General features: G+C 38.7%; 1 protein-coding gene across 1 annotated transcript in view; it reads left to right on the top strand.

The window, feature by feature from the left end:
• Nucleotides 1–1,933: 1,933 nt before the first annotated feature.
• Nucleotides 1,934–18,003, top strand: part of LOC139937861 (uncharacterized) — a 40,253-nt gene continuing 24,183 nt past the window's right edge. Inside the window, exon 1 of the mRNA XM_071933219.1 lies at nt 1,934–2,160. The gene's annotated coding sequence lies outside the window, so the exon portion shown is untranslated. The remainder of the gene's footprint in view (nt 2,161–18,003) is intronic.

Genomic DNA, 18,003 nt, shown 5'->3' on the forward strand with positions numbered 1-18,003 from the left:
GTAAATATGTGCCGATGTAATTTAAAATGAAGTTAGATGTTTTCATTAGTGTTCAGTTGTGTTTGTAAAAAGAACTGTTTATGAATATTGTTTTCATACATAATAATATGCCGATTGTCGCATCGTATTTTGAGCAGGTACGTTTTAGCATTAGAACTGTAGTTGATATTCTGCTGTAGTTTTTATCTTCTTTTTTTTTCCAAAGTGTGTTTTACACCGGGGAAAAAACAGCCAAGCTTCTTGACTTGGAAATTGTGTATAAGTCTGTACTAGTTCATGTGAAAAAGCAATGCACAATTTGTGTTCACTGTACTGACGTAGGTAGGTTTCTGATTAAAAGCATAAAATCCATTCCCATTGGTACGTTAAAGAGGGGCTCTACATTTTTTGTACAGGGTATGTTTTGGTTCATTCCTGACTTCTGATGACATTCAATCACAACGGCCTTGACTTTGACCTTCTGACAGACAAAAAAACTCATCCTTGGACCGGAAAGACCCTTTAGTTGTTGAAATTGATGATGACATGTTTCAAATTTTGCTCTGAAAAAGTCAGGATTTGGGAATGAATCAAGACCTCCCTGTACAAAAATGTACATAACCACTTTTCTAAGAATGATGTCAATTGGATGTGCTGAATATTGACAAATTTTGCACAACTTCGCACTTGATGGGTATTGAATACATAATGGCAATTTACATCAGAATTAATTCTACAAAATCTTGCAGTGTCTCTGCAATGGCGGGGGGGTATTGGCTGCACAGTGTGCAATGCATCACTTGCATACAGATATAAGTGGCTGTATTGTAGATATCTACATTTAGATTTGTGATGTAATACAAACAGTAGTACATTGTCATTGCAGGTTTTAAATACTTACCAATTGTGTTGAAGTTTGTGAGTTGTGCTCAGTTAAGCGCATAATCTGATTAAATAATTTTTTATGTTGTAAGTGCACAATATACAATTAAAAGAATTATTACCATTAAAACAGTAAAACTGAAGTAAACATTGACTGATTATTATAACCAGTGAAAGGAGTGTCTCATGAATTTCCCATGGTTTAAAATTTTACACCTATTCTGTGACTTTCCCATGACTTACACAGAAAATAATGCTTAACATTTTCCTGCTAAGCATAAATGAGCAGGATACCATCAGTCACAATTGATACATGTGACATGGTATATTGGCTGGTAACTGTATTCTAGTAAGCATATTATGTTGTGCCTTTACTTTTTGTGCTCAAGCAGCTTTGGGAAATTAAGCACAGGGCATAATTGCATAAAGCCTGCAAGCACAAAACCGTGCAAAGCACAGAAAAGTATTGCTTAACATCAACAGGTAACCAGCCAAAAAATATTAAGTTTACATTGTGATTTGTGTCCCACTCAATTTTTGCTTAGAGAAATGTGTCAAGTGTTTTGTTTTCTTTCTGACTTTTCTAAACAGCTTCATGAAGTTTTTCTCGAAAGTCTCCCTTTAAATTAATTAGACCATGGAGCTATAAGACTGGTCACCGTAGACTTGATTCAAGTCCCATTCTCGTGTGAGCGGTCCCTATTAAGCATACCCCAACCTAAAGGTAGAAATAGACCCAACTTACTATAAAACAACACGTACATGTAGTACACACGCTATACTGTGTGCGCTCGCCGTCAAATTGCGGAACAGGTTCTGGAATGCAGAGCATCACAAAACAGTATTTTCCTGGGGATGGCACGCGATTGGGACTTGAGTCAAGTCTAGGTAATCGTACCGTGTATGTTCGCCCATGACTAGTCTTGTTGCAAACCGTTGCACCATTCATCGCTGGACTATCGCAATCTTTACATCCGCACGACGAAGCACCGAATAATAGAGGGCGCTAGAACAGCACCGTAAAATAACGGTTTGTATCAAGACTAGTGGAGTGCATGCTGACAACAACGCTCTTAAATTATTACACACCGAAAACAACAAGCGAAGCCCATGACGGCTACATAACACACTGCACTCTCTACTCTGAAGAGAAAGTGGACCACCTGACACCGACAGTACTGTTCGTTACCGTTCGATGATGCAGGCTGGACCAAAATGATGATGATATTGATGAGATGGACTTGATTGGTGCCGAAAAGAGAACAGAATGTGGTTTTTAAAGTATTGTCTGATGAATTGGTGAGTTGCAATTGTTCGTTTTAAACCTGTGCGTGAGCTAAACCCAGTGACTGTATCGTACGGGGTGCTAGATTCATTTTTTCGAAATTTGGATATTATTATCCTCGCGGTCTCAATCCCAATAAAGTCAAAATTTCGAAAAAAATAATCTAGCGCCTCCCAGTCACTGGGTCTTTTGACTGTCATGTATGTGTGAGCATACTGTGAGTGTGTAACTAATTTTGTTTTGGTGTTCCATGAATGGAAATGAATTATTTTTTTTCTGGGAAAGGCTAGGCCTATAGCTTTTTATATATTATTTTTGATAGGGCCTACTTTACTTTTATTATGATTATATTATGGTTAATTGGGGATTAGTTGCGATAACGTAACCCTCCTGCCGACGGCAGGAGGGTTACGTTATCGCAACTAATTGGGGATAACTTTCCGTATGGCGCCACGCCACCACTTTTTCACTCATTTTTACAAAAAAGGATATCTCATTGAGGTATTAAAGTTAGATACTAATTTTATTAGGCAGTTCCATCAAGTTGATTTCATGTGTACCAACACACACACACAGAGCCCCGAAAAAAAAGAACGAAATATATTAAATCATAACTCACATTTTGTACAACTCACAACTATGTAATGAGACTTGAAAGCAGGCAGGAGCATTCTCTCCTCGTGCTTACATTTCAAAAAAATTTGAAATCGGATGAATAGTTTCGGAGATATTGTAAAAAATAGAGAGCAACGACAGAAACCGGAGGCTTGGCCTCGCGTGCAGCGCCCATTCGTTTGTGCATGACATCACCTATGAACCCCGTGGACCACGGATTTCGGAAATCTTCGGAAAGCGCTGAAGAAGCCCGAAGACGGTTTTTTTGCGATGAGGGGGCACATGTTCACACAAAATGAGAGAACAATTACATCATCGTGTAGCCGATAAAATTCCGCACATGGTACATCTAGTCGCATAGCTTTTACCATAAAAACCTATTTTTGGCGGCATTTTCCGTTTTTTTAATCAAGATTTCTTCCAGAGATAATCATCAAAACTGAATGCGACTTTGTGAGTGCTAATTCCCATACTTTAAAGTTTAACTTGTGAAAATTTGGTGTAATTTGATTATGTATTCTTCTACCTCCAAGAGGTTTTGTTCAACCATTTCTTGCAGAGTTGTTCTAAATACGCACGAATGTACATGTACTTCATACATCTTCGTGTTTCCGTGATGTGCCACCACAAGAGGGCGTGTGTTACAATAAGTTTGATAGGCCGGGGCTCTAATTATGTTTCGTCTTGGTTGGGGGAAAGCTGCCCGATCTTGTTTTTGGTAATTTCCACGTTCTGAATTGATAATAACAGGCTGCTCATCTTGAGTCAAAAGAAACTAGTATTTATTATCTACTTTTTAAGAAAGGCCTATACTAATTGAAACGAAAGTAGAACAAAAAATTGATTGTATTTATTGTAGCCACTAGTTTTTAGAATTTGTCTTTGTAAATATAACAACAATAATTGATGCGTACCAGTGCCTTCATCCCAAGTTTTTTAAAGATTGTTCTAAATTTTTACTGTATTAATGCTACAATTTTAAATCAAAGGATCAACTGATCTTAAATTAAAGAAAACATTCCAGTCATAAACTCTTCAATTTTATTCCATTCTGGTTAATTTAATAATGCTATTTGTTGACATAATTAATAAAGAATATTCACACAAACACCTGCAAAACTTAACACATATTTAATTTGTATAGTTAACAATTTCCCCCACGATGCTGCTCCTCAGTTTTGATTCACAAAATATCACTTTGTGCCATTCATAAAAATCGTACTAGCGCCGTGCAGCGCAGTTTGTAATCATCCCATCGGTAGAGGGTGCTCGTCATATAGTGCACCCTCTATTGCCATAGGCTGTGCATTAAACTTGGCCGTAGCCGTGATGAAGAAAAACATAACAAATTGAACTTGAACACAGGTACGTTGTCTGCACGATCCACGCTCATAAAAACGGTATATCTCTGGAACCAAACGTCCGATTTCAAAATTTTAAATTGAATACACCTTAACAGACCACATCTTGTCAGAGAAAAAATCACCTGCATTAAATTTCACTGAAACTGCCTAATTTTATTATTTCATATCGAATGAATAAACGGTGGCGCCATACAGAAACTTTTCCTTAATTGGATTGGGACTCTAGGTATAAATAAGAGAATAAAAGTGTAGCGACGAGTTCTTTCACGCCTGATAAAACAGGCAGGGTCGTTGCCGTGTGATAAAGGCCCGAGCCGAAGAGCCTTTATTACCTGGCATTGCCAACGCCCCCGCAGTTAAAGAACGAGTCACTACTCTTTTTTATTCCCATTCGTAAATGCCTTTTTGGTTAAAAGGCGTAATTAAAGTAAGAAACTCTGTAAAACTTATAAATCCATTTCCGACAGGCTTGAGTGAGCTCTGTACGTATACATGCATGAGCAACGTCCGTGTGTTGCATTGTTTTTATGACTGAGACGCCTATTTACATTCGTGCGCATATAGTCTTGGTGCAACATGTTCTCGTTTTCCTTTCACACACAGCGCGGCCAACTTATCGACAGGGCACACATCGCCCGTAACAAGAAACGTCTTGCACCAAGACTAGCATGGAGCTGCTCACAACCGGTTATAAACTGTCATTATCAAAGGTTTAAACACCCCCATGTGACGCGCTCTCCACCAATAGGAATATCAAAACTGTCTGAGGTATTTAATTATGAATTTGAATATGTAAAATACGTAGTATCCACAGGCATATTAACATTAAACAAATAAATAGTAAATGATTTCTCTGTCTCTCATTATCATATCCAAGGTTATCTCTCACACGCATCATAAGATTAAGAAGTAGCGGTCCCAAGTAAACCCCACTTCTATGGCCAAGTTAATGAATTTTACCAAAGGATAATACTGGTTGGTTTTTATTTTAACCAAGTAACTAGTAAACTAGGGCGCTATACTCCTTGTATTTTAAATGTTGTCATAATATACGACTGAAAAGAAGTCCGATGAGAAAAATTGAAAAAAGGAGATAGTACAAAATACATCGAAGATGACAACATTTCAGGTGGTGAAGGAGTACAGCGCCCTATAGTTACTGGATCTAGCGAGTGCTGAAGTGGTGCGCTCTCTTCCCATACCTGCCGCTTTGCTTTGTGATAAATCACTCCACGACCTTACCATGTCATGGTCACATACCATTAGAGGATGAATAGGGTTGCAACTATCATGACTATAGCACTAGCAGTGTTAAATGCTGTTTAATCATGTTGTTTGGGGGTTGGGGTCGGGTGCCATAAAGAAAATGTATCTCACTGACAAAAGCATCATGAGACCACTGTTCCCTTCTCAAGTCAATCAGTCCCAACAACTCGTATGAAGTCTGAGAGTGTACAAAATCACCCCAACTGCACAAGCTACATGTACCCCTCCATGCCTCTAGCATGCCCCTCTAACCTGCATGCCCCACAGCCTTCCTAGACCTGGATGTACTTTCCTGGCTGTCAACAGTGTTAATGGTATGCAATAAAATTCTGCCTGATATGAGTCACTTGTGGCTGTCCTTGGTTTCTAGCAACTCAATTCAATACTCCAATTAATACAGAATAAATGTAAACTGCTGGATTAGAGTGGATTTGAGTTTGTTTGGTATCGAGGTACATGTAGATCTCTCCAGAGTTAGTCTAATAGATTTATGTTTCTGTTTTCATCAAGGATAATTGTGTTTTTTACTCTAACACTACAAATGTGTATCAAGTACTGCACAGTAGTTTTCCAACCAAAGTTCTGTAAAGAAAAAAACCCACAGGTTTTTGCTCCATGATTTTCTGTGTGGGTCTGCGAGTGTAACACGCGTGGTGGATGAGCAACCAGCAAAAATTATGCTGGACTAATTTGGAGTCTGCCATATTTATTATAAACTAATTCAATTTTATTTTTTGGGGCATACTTTTTATGAATCATTTTTTATCATTGAAAAAGAAATTTGGGCTTAAAGGAGTTGTAGTTTTACTTTTTATAACACTCAAAGTAGTCAATTTTTGTAAAATATTCAATCGGTCTTCGACAGTGGTTCTTGCCAGATCTCTGATGCCTAGATTCTTCAACATTGCTTCAGCCTAAAAACTTAGTCTACAGTATGTAATGTAGTCCTTGTTGTATTTTAGCAATCTATTCAATAAATCTTTTCACTATTCATGACAGAAACTTCTACCTGGGTATTTTAGGGGCTCTGAATTTTGTCTATGAGATGTCAGTTCCATTTTCGTTTTGTGCACTTTGCCTGTGGGAACATTTGGAACGATGAAAGGTTACTGCAGGACATTGGCTTTGTGAAGGTCTTTGCGAAATCCTACTGCTCTCAAAGTTTATTTATTAATGTGATGGTCTTTTTATGCAATTTTGGCTGAATTATTTTAAAGTAAATGTTTCAAAAAAGTGACAACTATATTAGGCCCCCCCCCCTACTCATTTCGTATTTTTTACGTGATCTTACATGTACCTCAAAGTTGATTTGGGAGGGAAATACAGTGAACCTCTTGATTTAAAAATAAGCCTGTGCTAATTGATTTTGATTCTTTATTCAATGTGCATGTAGGAGACTAGCGTGTTTTATTTCAGAAACAGAAAACTGACAATTATCAGCTAAAATTCCCCCTTTCTTTTCACCTCACTTGAAAAGTATGGTGATTCATTGGAAGGTAAATTGTCAGCTTCGGGTCTTTGCTTTGTTGGACTGGATATTTACACTATTAATTCTTGCAGGTACATGTGCACTGTCATCACTCTAATTTTGATGATGTGTTGGGTCAATGTTTTGACCAGTTTGCTTGATCGATGTCAGGTCGTCTCCTGCAAGCAAACTGGTCTCACATCATCCAAAAGAGTTTTATAATGGTGTTCCTGCAACAATTGTCTTAAACTAAAATGTTTTTTGAACCACCATAACTGAAAACTAATAATCAGTTCAAGTATGGTGACTGATTTTTTGGAAGGTAAATTGTCAGCTTCGGGTCTTTGCTTGTGGGACTGGATATTTACACTATGATAATTCTTGCAGGTACACGTACACCATCACTCTTTTTTTTAAAGATTTGTTGACGCAATGTTTTGGTCTGTTTGCTCGATCGGTGTCAGGTCATCTCCTGCAAGCAAACTGGTCACTTATCTTTCAAAAGAGATTTATTATGGTGTTCCTGCAACAATTGTCATAAATTACAATGTTTTGAGCTACAAGCCAGACAGTATGGCAGGGTTTGCCAGTTTAGCAACTTTTTTCAGCAACTACCAGGGGTCGAAATTGCCACTAGCCCGCTAGCCCAGGACTACCAGATTTACAGCCGGGCTACTCATTTTTCCAGTTTGATAGCCCGACGGGCTAGTGGAAAAATAATGCAAAAATCATCATCACAAACAATAAAGAACTATGTTATTGGAGTATTGTAAAGTTTGAGCCGTGACGCGAGACATAATGTGTCTTTCGGGCTACCAAAATCTAATCAGGGCTACTAAAAATTATTGGTCACTAGCCCTGCTGACTACCATGGAAATACACTTAATTTCGACCCCTGAACTACCCAACAGTGCTGGACCATTCAGCTTGTCATTTCTCTTGTCAAACAACACCTTTTTCTTTAGTTCGTATTCTAAAAAATAGGGGTGCTTTTCAACATTGGACTAGCCAATCAGACCACTTGGTGAGAGCTGGCCTATTTAACTGCCATGTTAATTTGGCCAGCAGACCATGGTTTAAGGCAGTGGACAATAATTGCTCAAAATAATTATTAGCATAAAACCTTACTTGGTAACGAGTTTTGAGGAGAGGGTGATAGTATAAAACATTTAGAGAAACAGCTCCTCTGAAGAAACATAGTTTTCAAGAAAAGTAACTATTTTGAAGAACTTGATTTTGAGATCTCAGAATTAGATTTTGAGTTCTGGAAGCACACAACTTAGTGTGACAAGGGTGGTTTTTATTTCATCATTATCTCGCAACTTGGACGACGAATTGAGCTAAAATTTTCAGTATGCATATGTTGCGATACACCAACTGAGAATTAAGACTGGTCTTTGACAATTACCAAACGGTCCAGTGTCTTGAAGGTGATTTTTTGTGTGGATTTGTCCACGCAAATTTGAGCTCTGATGTCGATGAACTGGGACCTGTTTCTATAGGCCTAGATGTTTACATGTTTATCTGCTTGTTGAGGGTAGAGACCACTTCACTGTGCTTTGTGTGTTTCCTGGTAAACCAGTGCACCTTTTGTTGTGTAATGTCTAGTTGTGTAATTTGACAATAGCACAGACGGAGTTAGAAGATTTAAGTCCTTGTTGACAACTTCATAGGATTCCACTCAGGCAGGATGCATTCAGGAAATAAGTATTTGACAACCAATAAATATTAAGAATTTAAAGTGTTTTAAAACCTTACTAAGAAAGTGCATCAAATTACCAACAAATTATCAAGTGTCATGTTGTAAAAACTAAAATGGTCTGATAGAAATAAAGTGCAATGGCAGGGTAATAACTTCACAGCGCCCGCAAAGCAGCAATTGCAGTGGTGCCCTGTGCTTTTGCTGTGGAGGCCCTTTGCAAAGTTCTCATTTTCCTCAAACTGAGTGGAAGAGGAACATAGCTGTGGTGTGCTCCTTCGAGACTGAAATTCAGGTCCTGGTTTATATGAAACTCTGTACCTTGTACTTACTTTGTAGAAATAAAACCATTGGAAAGATCAGGAGGGAAATAGATTTTTGTGTCCTTTCCCCAGCTGTAACAAAATATTAAAAAAACATGCGCTTACTTTCCTGTTGGCAAAATTTCACTTTTGAAAGTTGGGTCAAAGTTTAGGGTTTTGCCAGAACCAGTAAACCTTTGAAGTATGGAGTGAATTATAACTCTAAACTCCATCACCTCAGGGTTGTAAACTAACATGAATTTTATTTAGCATGGGATTGGTTCTCTATTTCTTAAAAGTGGGATTTTTGTCACGATTTCATGATCACGGTGGTTGAACTCTCACCCGGTTACTATGCCTGCACGCCCATTTGGCGGCGTTAGTACTATGCTGTGACGTGATGCCAGCAAGCACGCCTGCAGTTAGTTGGTTAGAGCTATGATTCCATGACAGCCACAATTCTTCTATTACCATGGCGACAGGTTCCCCCTTTCTGCATAATATTTAACTGAGACAGAAAACATGCTGCAAAGTAGTCAGAATTAGCTGCATCCAGGGGTTAGCTCTCTGTTTGGATGTTTCCTGAAGGTCTTTGATGAGTATTGAACGATCTGGATCATAATTATTGCATCAACATTTGGAAGGCTGTATTTGTCCTGAATGCCTCACATGCCAAAGTAATCAATATTTTTGTTGGGTCTTTACTTTAGCCTTTCTTTAAATACATGCAGTTGGCTGTTGTATTAAAGTCAGTGTTACAATGTATAATGGTAATACATTGCATTCAGTCAGGAAGTATAAAACGCACTAAGGCCTTCAGTTTCATGATGCAAAATTAATTTTCTTGAAAATGTAGCCGCATTGGCCCCACAATCTGAAAGTCGATAAAGTTTCTATATTGTTTTGTAGGTTGATGCACTTGTGTGGCAAATGTCTTTTTTTACAAAAACAAGGTTTCTGCATCGACATGTTGAATGAATTGACAAAATCACAGTTGAAAATGTTTGTTTTAAGGACACAGAAAATCCTTTATTTAAAAACGAAGGTTTAGCTTCATACAATTATTAAAGCTGTTTGTGTGTGGAAGACTTTTGCAAATCTCTGTGAGTTTTCTGGGTTAAACAAACTACACCCTGCTTCCCACTCAATTTCACTTTTGTTTATTTAAAGCCTATTTATGACTAATAATTTCTCTACGTGCATTTTTCATTGAACAACGATACAGTTGTGTTAGCACCCAGCCCGCTAGGTTTGTACTATACAACAAAATATCCTGCTGTTCCTGTATTGTTATGAAAAAAAAAACACGGTCCGTTGATCACCAATTGGTCGCTGTCAAGAAAAAAGAAACAATTCATTGGTTATCGTGCTGACTGTGAGTCAGGTAAACTGATAATGTGTTTAAAAAAGTGAACTTGTTGGTTCACTGTGGACACTCCATTGAGCAGTGAAACTGAGTGAATGCACTCTTGGGCATGGAGTGGTCTCTAAGTTGTATCTATATAGATGATATAGCTTCTGAACATCTGCAGTGGAATCTCTTTAACTCTGACTAGTCCCAAAGTCTTCCATAAATTCACATTCACTGGTTCTTGTTGGTGGTTCACTGTGCATACTCCATGGTAGGAGCAGTCAACACTGAGTCATGCACTCTTGGGCATGGAGTGGTCTATCGTATATCTCTCAATGATTTAGCTTCCAGGTTGTAGCCTGAACATCTCAGCAGTGGAATCTCATTAAAACTCTGAATACCCAAAGTCTTCTATACCCATCCAATGGTTGAAACTTTCTGGTGTCTAAACATTTTGTTGTGTTACCACTTGCAAACAGACTAGATCGAATTAAGACCAGCAAATTAAGACAGCTGACTGGCCTGAACACCGAGAGAGTTCAGTACAGTTGTTTTTTTCTGAACAACTTTGTACAAATTTTCATGAGAAACATCAAGTGTGCCGTGGTTTTAGGTGAGTTGTAATACTGACAATTTATTTCTGGTTTATTTCAATGGTTTTACCTTTAGACTTGGATCATGAAGAAATAATAAAGACACATCCAGCAGTTGCTGGTCATGTTTGTACTTGTAGCAGATGCAATTTTAGGCAGACATATTTTCGACTTGCTTTAAAAAAAAATTTTTTTTTAAAGCCATGTTCGCATTGGACTAACTTTTTATCGAGACAGTGGTTAACATTCCAAAAGGGGCAACTTACCAGCGTCCGCACTTGGATTATTAACGTGGGTAAACTAACCGACAAGATCGGTAAAACACATATCATCTGCAGCAAATTGCGCCACAGCACCTTGTAAAACATTACATGGTGCTATCAGAATTAGGTCTCATAATTCAAAAAACGTAGTCCCACATCTTGCAGGAAATACTGTATGTTACAGCGCCAGGAGCGTCACTGAGTGACGGACATGTGCGCTTTATAACAAGCCACAATTATTATTATATCAACTAACTTAAGAAAAACGCAAAAGAGCGCTATCGCACTGACCTTTGACTGGGGTGCATGACAGCGAGATTGCATTGAGTGCAACCGAGCTTCCGTCCGTATACACAATGCACGTGTACGAAGTGTCATCGCACAATCACGTGGCGCTGCAGGTAGATCGGGGGACCGGATGTGGCTTTTTACCGGGACGGCTTTTACCCATATTGCGTTGACATTGGACTTTTCAGCTTGGTTTAACAACCTGGTCAATTTAACCGAGCACCTTTGGCTCGGTTAAACTACCCATTCGGGTGGGGTAAGTTACCTGGAAGGAAAAGTTCCTGGGCTGTTCGCATTGGACTTAAAATGGGTAAGTTACCCATTGGCTCGGTTAGTTTACCCAAATTAAGTCCAATGCGAACAGGGCTTTAGTCTGTTTTCGGATATGTTTTAATATTTGGGGAAAAAACAGAGTATTTGTTGTTAGTATGTAAAAACTAAAAAGTATGTTAGTGCAGCCTGCATAATGTGTTTAGGTGAGCGCTGGTTCTTGATCAAAGTTGCCTACATTTAAAATAAATAAAAAAATGAATATGCCTGTTAAGGGGGTAAAGGCCCTAATTAATGTAGTTTATTGGTTTTGTTTGTACCAGATGTTGGTTTATTAAAACAAAAATTGTAATGAGTGTTCAAGTTGCTTTTTAGTTTTTGTGGGGGGTTTTGTTTTCCCTTTACCTGTTTTTTGCTGGTGGGGGACAACACAATCCCAAATAGTATGCTCAAACAACAACATGTGTGGTTCGTAGCAGTACTATTGAAAATACAAACAACTGAAAAACCTAAAAACATGATGTTCACAATATTAAAACACATTGAGCCAACAATCAATACCAAACTGTGCATTGTAGTTCAAACACATCCACCAATTTTTCAATAAAAACACTACGTGCATAACATTTTGCTCCTAAGAAGCTTCAATAACCAGCAATCCAAATTCATTGTTGTAATGTTGTGAAAGTTATGTTCAGTATCGTATAAACAGAAATTCTCTTTGTGTGGACCTCACGTAATACACGCACGTTATAAATTCTATGATTGGGCAACACAAAAGGCTCAGTGGAAAAGCATGCAATTAAAATGCACCCAGCTGGTGTTATTGGTAGTTCCCACGCCATTGGTGGTTCTTGGCACAGTGTTACTCATCCTAACAGGACTTTCAAACCTACAGACAGACACCAAGGCATTAAAAAGGGGTCTAAGATTAAGAATGATCCAGTCAACTTCTCCATGTACTCTTTTATCACCCTCAAAGCTCGATGAAGGTCTAAATTGTGTTTATCATTGTATAGGGCCTTTAGGCTATACTCTTTAAATGTTAAATTCCAAAACAATTGATTGGCAAAAAAATGTGTTTCTTTCAAACTTAACACTTTTTTTGGGGGGGGGGGAGTTTGGAGAGAAAGATTGTAATGAGTTATACCCAGAATGCAGATGATTTAGTTATGATGTCCTGGCAATTTTTGTGGTGTGCGTCAGTTTGTTTCGTTGGTGGTGAAGTGAATAGCCCCTTGATATTTTTTTTAAATACTCTTTTAAGATATAATTTTTTGGGGAGGGTGGGGGGGGGGGGGTGGGGTAGGTTCTTTACAATTCTCCCGATGTTTACAACCTATTCTCGAAGGATTTGTGACAAGCCCCTTGCTGGGGATGGCAGAAGTTACAAAAACAAAATTTGTGTAGGCCTACTCTTTTTTTTTTAACAGCCTTTTTTGTGTGTACCATTTTGTATCAACATGTGTTGTGGCAGTTTGGATTTGGGATAAATTTTTGTGGTTCACCCAAAGTGTGTTACTGATGCAATTGATGCCTCTTTTATCAATTTGTGTATTAACCGGGTCAGTTTTTCCCTAATTGGTTTATTTTTACTGATTTTTAAGTAAAACAGTTGCCTCTCCCTTAAGTTAAGGTGATCCCTCTCCTGGCACTTCCTAGGTTGTATCTTTAGCAGGTGTTATCATTTGTTAAAGGGCAGTTACATTGTAGCCTAAAGGTTGCCTAAAGGTTGTATGGCTTCTGACTGCCTCCGAACCCTGAACAAAGATAGTGACGAAATAGGGAGAATGCAACATAGGGCCGCATGTAGACAGTTTAGTACGACTAGCGGGATGGCGCAAAGCGGGGCATCCCGCTAGAAAGCTCTACGTTTAAAATGCTGCAAGTGTGGTTTATTACTTGATATTTGAAGAAGAAAGTTGCATCCGATTTCCTTACAAGGTGACCCCTTGGCTGCCGCTTCCAAGGTTGTAAAACTTTGGTGTGATTCCTGGTTACCTGGCAACCCAAAATATGTTGGAAAAAATAGGGAGACTGCCCACCATAGGTGCTGATAGGTCAGTTGGTATAGCACCAGCACGTTAATCTTGAGACATGCAACTCTTCCATGTTTCCGCGAAATACCGTGTTTTAAAAAAAATGACAAGCGGTTTTTTTCTTTGTTTTTTTTTAGCCTAATATTTGCCTGGCAACAACGATGTACAGCTACAATAATGTAAAATGAGCCTAGTACATGCTAACAATGCACCTTCGAGCATAATAAACCTCAATATTTTCTAGGGTACCATTGTGGGTCTCATGTCCCGTGGCGATTCGGCTGCCTCGCTCTGCACTTGCATTGTGCCTTTTTTTTCATTGGGCATTTGCATGCCTGATCTTGAGGTCGCAGGTTCAAGAATCAAGAACTTGGTTCCTGAACCTAGTTCAAGATTCAAGAAACTTCAGGTCGCTCAAGATTCTTTGCACAACCCAAATCTTTTTTTTTTTTTTTTTTTTGCTTTTCTGGCTAGTTTCTTTGTATTTTGGGTCCTTGAAATAACTTTCCTGTCAGAGGGAAGAGATACATGTAAGGTTGCTGTGTGAGGTGTGAGCCGATAGCTCATTGCATTTAGCCTACTGAGATGATCAGAGTAAATTGAGGGGTTACCTAAGTTTGCTAGCCCATTTAGTTTGTTTCTTTTCCTTCTCTTTTGTAAAGATCAATTCCCATTGTATGAATTGTAGTGGACTTGTGAGTAACAAAATGCAAATTTTTGTTATGAGTCATCGTGCATGCTTGCATTCTCTGTTCCTAAACTGGTATTTCCTTCTATTATTGTACCAATGCTTTTACTTTTCACACAAATACCTGTTTGTTTAGCCTGGAGTAGTGAGTTTCTGTATTGGTGTTGTACACATTCTGTGTGTCTCTTTTTTTTTTTTAATGGGGGTGTTGAAAAATGACTGATGAGAGAGTGGTCTTGGTGTTTTTTGGGGGTGGGAGGAGGGATTGTAGTGAGGGAATTACAGACGGGCTGTTAACAGTTTGAACCTCTTTTAACCTGAGCTGGAAATTAACATTGGGCAGCATGCCCGAGGGCAGTGATTTTAGCCCTGGCCAAGTACACTTAGCACCGGACAAGTCCTGTCATCTTGTGATTTTGTTTAAAGGATGACTCTCGTACAGTGTTCCCACTGGATCCACAATTGCGAGATCGGAATCTCGCAACAAGATTAGTTGCTGGCATGAAATCGTGGTGGCATTCCCACTAGAGTATGATCGCACATTGATCCCCCTTTTGGGGGGCCGGAAGTGGGTTCAAAAGAACACTGTTTTGCTAGCAAATTGCGTGGTCTGATCGCCCTTTGCGCTTCCACTAGACTTTTGATCGCCCATTAATCCAAAAGGGCGATCAAATCCCGCTTTAATCTTACTCCCGAGGAGGATCAAAATTGCACGGTCAGATCCTGGTCGCCCTCGTGTTCCCACTGGAGCTTACAATGTGTTTCTCTTTGAGCGCCCTTTGATCACCCTTGCAAGGTCTTGATAGCCCTTTTTTTGAATTGGGAGATCAATGCGGGGTCCAGTGGGAACGGGGTCTCAGTCTGATAAACTTTCTATTTTCTTTACAGTATATTGAAGAATACTTCTAAAAACCATACCTACAATGTATCTATAACAGTAATAATAATAATTGTGGCTTTAATATAGCGCACATGTCCGTCACCCAGTGACGCTCCTGGCGCTGTAACATACAGTATTTCCTGCCAGATGTGGGACTACGTTTGAATTATGAGACCTAATTCTGATAGCACCATGTAATGTTTTACAAGGTGCTGTGGCGCAATTTGCTGTCGATCAGACCAAGAACACCCGGGCTAACCCCTTCTCTTATCGATATGTGCACTGGGTACAACCATGTGAAAAGAGCCGGTGTGGCGACCACACCCTTTTCAGAGCCAACACTCCCACAAAAGATACACATATGGTTGTAAATGCAAGTTTACTATTTATTTATAGTTTCTTCTTACTTCTCCACACCATGCAAAGCTTCAAACAATACTTAATAATGAGATTCACTGTGCAAGTATTTGTAATGCAAGCATTATAAGTAATAGGTACTGTCGGAAACTGTGAATTGAGTTGTTCAGCATTTGACATGAATGATTGAGTGAGGGATCATTTCCAAACTGTGCCCAAGGGAACGCATGACTGAGTAATGTATGCCTTTTGCTTGTACACATTACAAGTTCAATTCACACTCTGACTAGTACATGTGTCACGTTTTGTTATTACATTGATAATACATCATGTACTTTTGCTGAGTGCACGTTTGATCACTTCATTGTAATCAGAGTTTTAAATATGAAAAGACCTAAACCGAAGAGTAAAGTTTGTATGCAATGTTATTCTCGATGACTGCTGCGTAGATTTACACCAACATGATTTAGGTACCCACATGTAGGCTACATGTAGCCATAGGACATTTTACCTGTGTGTATAGACGACGTGACCTCTGACGTCACACGAAAACCATGATTCGCGCGCATACCGCCGGGCAAAACCTTTGTGTTTTGGCAGCCAGCTAGAAAGTGTATGCAATCTTACTATGACTACGCAACTCAGTGCCCGGGCAAAACATGACGTATATAGTGATTTGTCAACAGAGGGCGGTTTGAATGTAAACATAGGTCACATCGTCTATACATGTTACCCTTAAAATGGTCTTTTATTGTACAAATGGTAATGACTCTTAAAACGAATGGCAATAAGAAACGTACTTACAGTGGTAAGAAGTTCAGCAGCTTTGAGTATGCATTTTGAGGAACTTTTCATCGATATCACTGTTTAGGTCTATCCCCCAAAATTTGAATCTGAGAACAGGTACATCATTAGTATTATTACATGTACATGAAGTGTATATCAATTGTAGATTAAAATATTCCTGCGGGGACATAACTGTTCCAGACTTTTGACCATATCTCATTAATGCTACCTCGTTTTGATATTTTCACAGTTTAGTTTTATGGTATGCTAATCTAAAACTCTGTCATTGAAAGAAAACCAGTGGGTTACAATTAGGGCCTATACCAAACGTGTGTTCATTTAATCCCTCTATCTAAAGCAATAATTTCTTGGCGGGTTTTTTTTCTTCAGAGAATTGTCTGATTTCAGAGGTTTTGAATCTCGCGAAAAGAGTCTGACCCCTGTTTAGTGTAACTGAAAACAGAGCACAGCGGAAACAAGACAAAGATGGTGGCCAGCATGATAAAGGTCAATTTCAGCATATTAAGAGAATTTCACACTCAGTCTGCAGAGCAGATGTCTAGACCAAGTCTGTACCAAACACCCAAGAATCACAAACACCCAAGAATCGTGATTAATGATCTTTATTACCATAGCTAGAGGAAGGAATTTAGTAGACCAACCCAGTCTACCCAATGAACATAAAATTCCACAAATAGCCCAAGAATTCTAGCCCCAAATCAGCTAAATTTGGCTCTACAGCTCAGCACAAGGAAGAACCTTGGTTTATAACCCACGCATTGTGAGGTCATAATCTCTTCTTTTTGTATTCTATTTGATCAGTCAGGGAAGACTTCTTTATTCATAATGGGAATCCCGTCACTGTTTAAACCCTTCATTCTATTTAGATCAATAATTTGCTCAAAGTTAATCAATAGGTAAACAGATGATGGTCTGAATTTACATACAGTAGGACCCTCATGGGCATTAAGTGTGAACTGACTTTCTGCTTCATTATTGTACTGAGAGACACAAAATGTAACGGGTAAAAGATCTTCAAGATGTTTGGCCAATGATGGTTTCTTGCAGTTGATTTACAATTGTGGTCTGTCACTCAAAAGTACCGTGTTCTTGAGGTAAGAAATTGTAATTTCACTTGTATCCAATACATCATTTTTAGTACCATGTGGTTGTATCCACACAGCTAGGGCAGAAACCATGGAGGAAGGAAAATACAACACGCCTTCCACCGTAGTATACATGTACATGTAGGTCTACACTCTTTGCTGAAGTTGTGGAACTTACATGAATTGGCTTCTTCTTGCTTCACATTCCACAAAATTAGGCAAATTTTCACTTCAAAATAATTGGCGTTTACATTTATGGTTTTGTTGCCATTGTTCAATTTTAAAAACTTAATTTGTTTTGGAAGAAGTATGAGCTGGTTTTAAAGCCATTATACACTTCGGTAAAAAGTATTGTCCAAGTCCCACACTTCGTGTATCACAACTTATATATAAAATAACAATCCTGTGGAAATTTAGGCTCAATCGGACATCGGAGTCGGGAGAAAATAACGGGAAAACCCACTCCTGTTTTCGCGCGTTTCGCTGTGTCATGACATGTGTTTATAACAAATCCGTAATTCT

Source organism: Asterias amurensis, chromosome 5, assembly GCF_032118995.1.
Source record: "Asterias amurensis chromosome 5, ASM3211899v1".
Taxonomy (NCBI): Eukaryota; Metazoa; Echinodermata; class Asteroidea; order Forcipulatida; family Asteriidae; genus Asterias; species Asterias amurensis.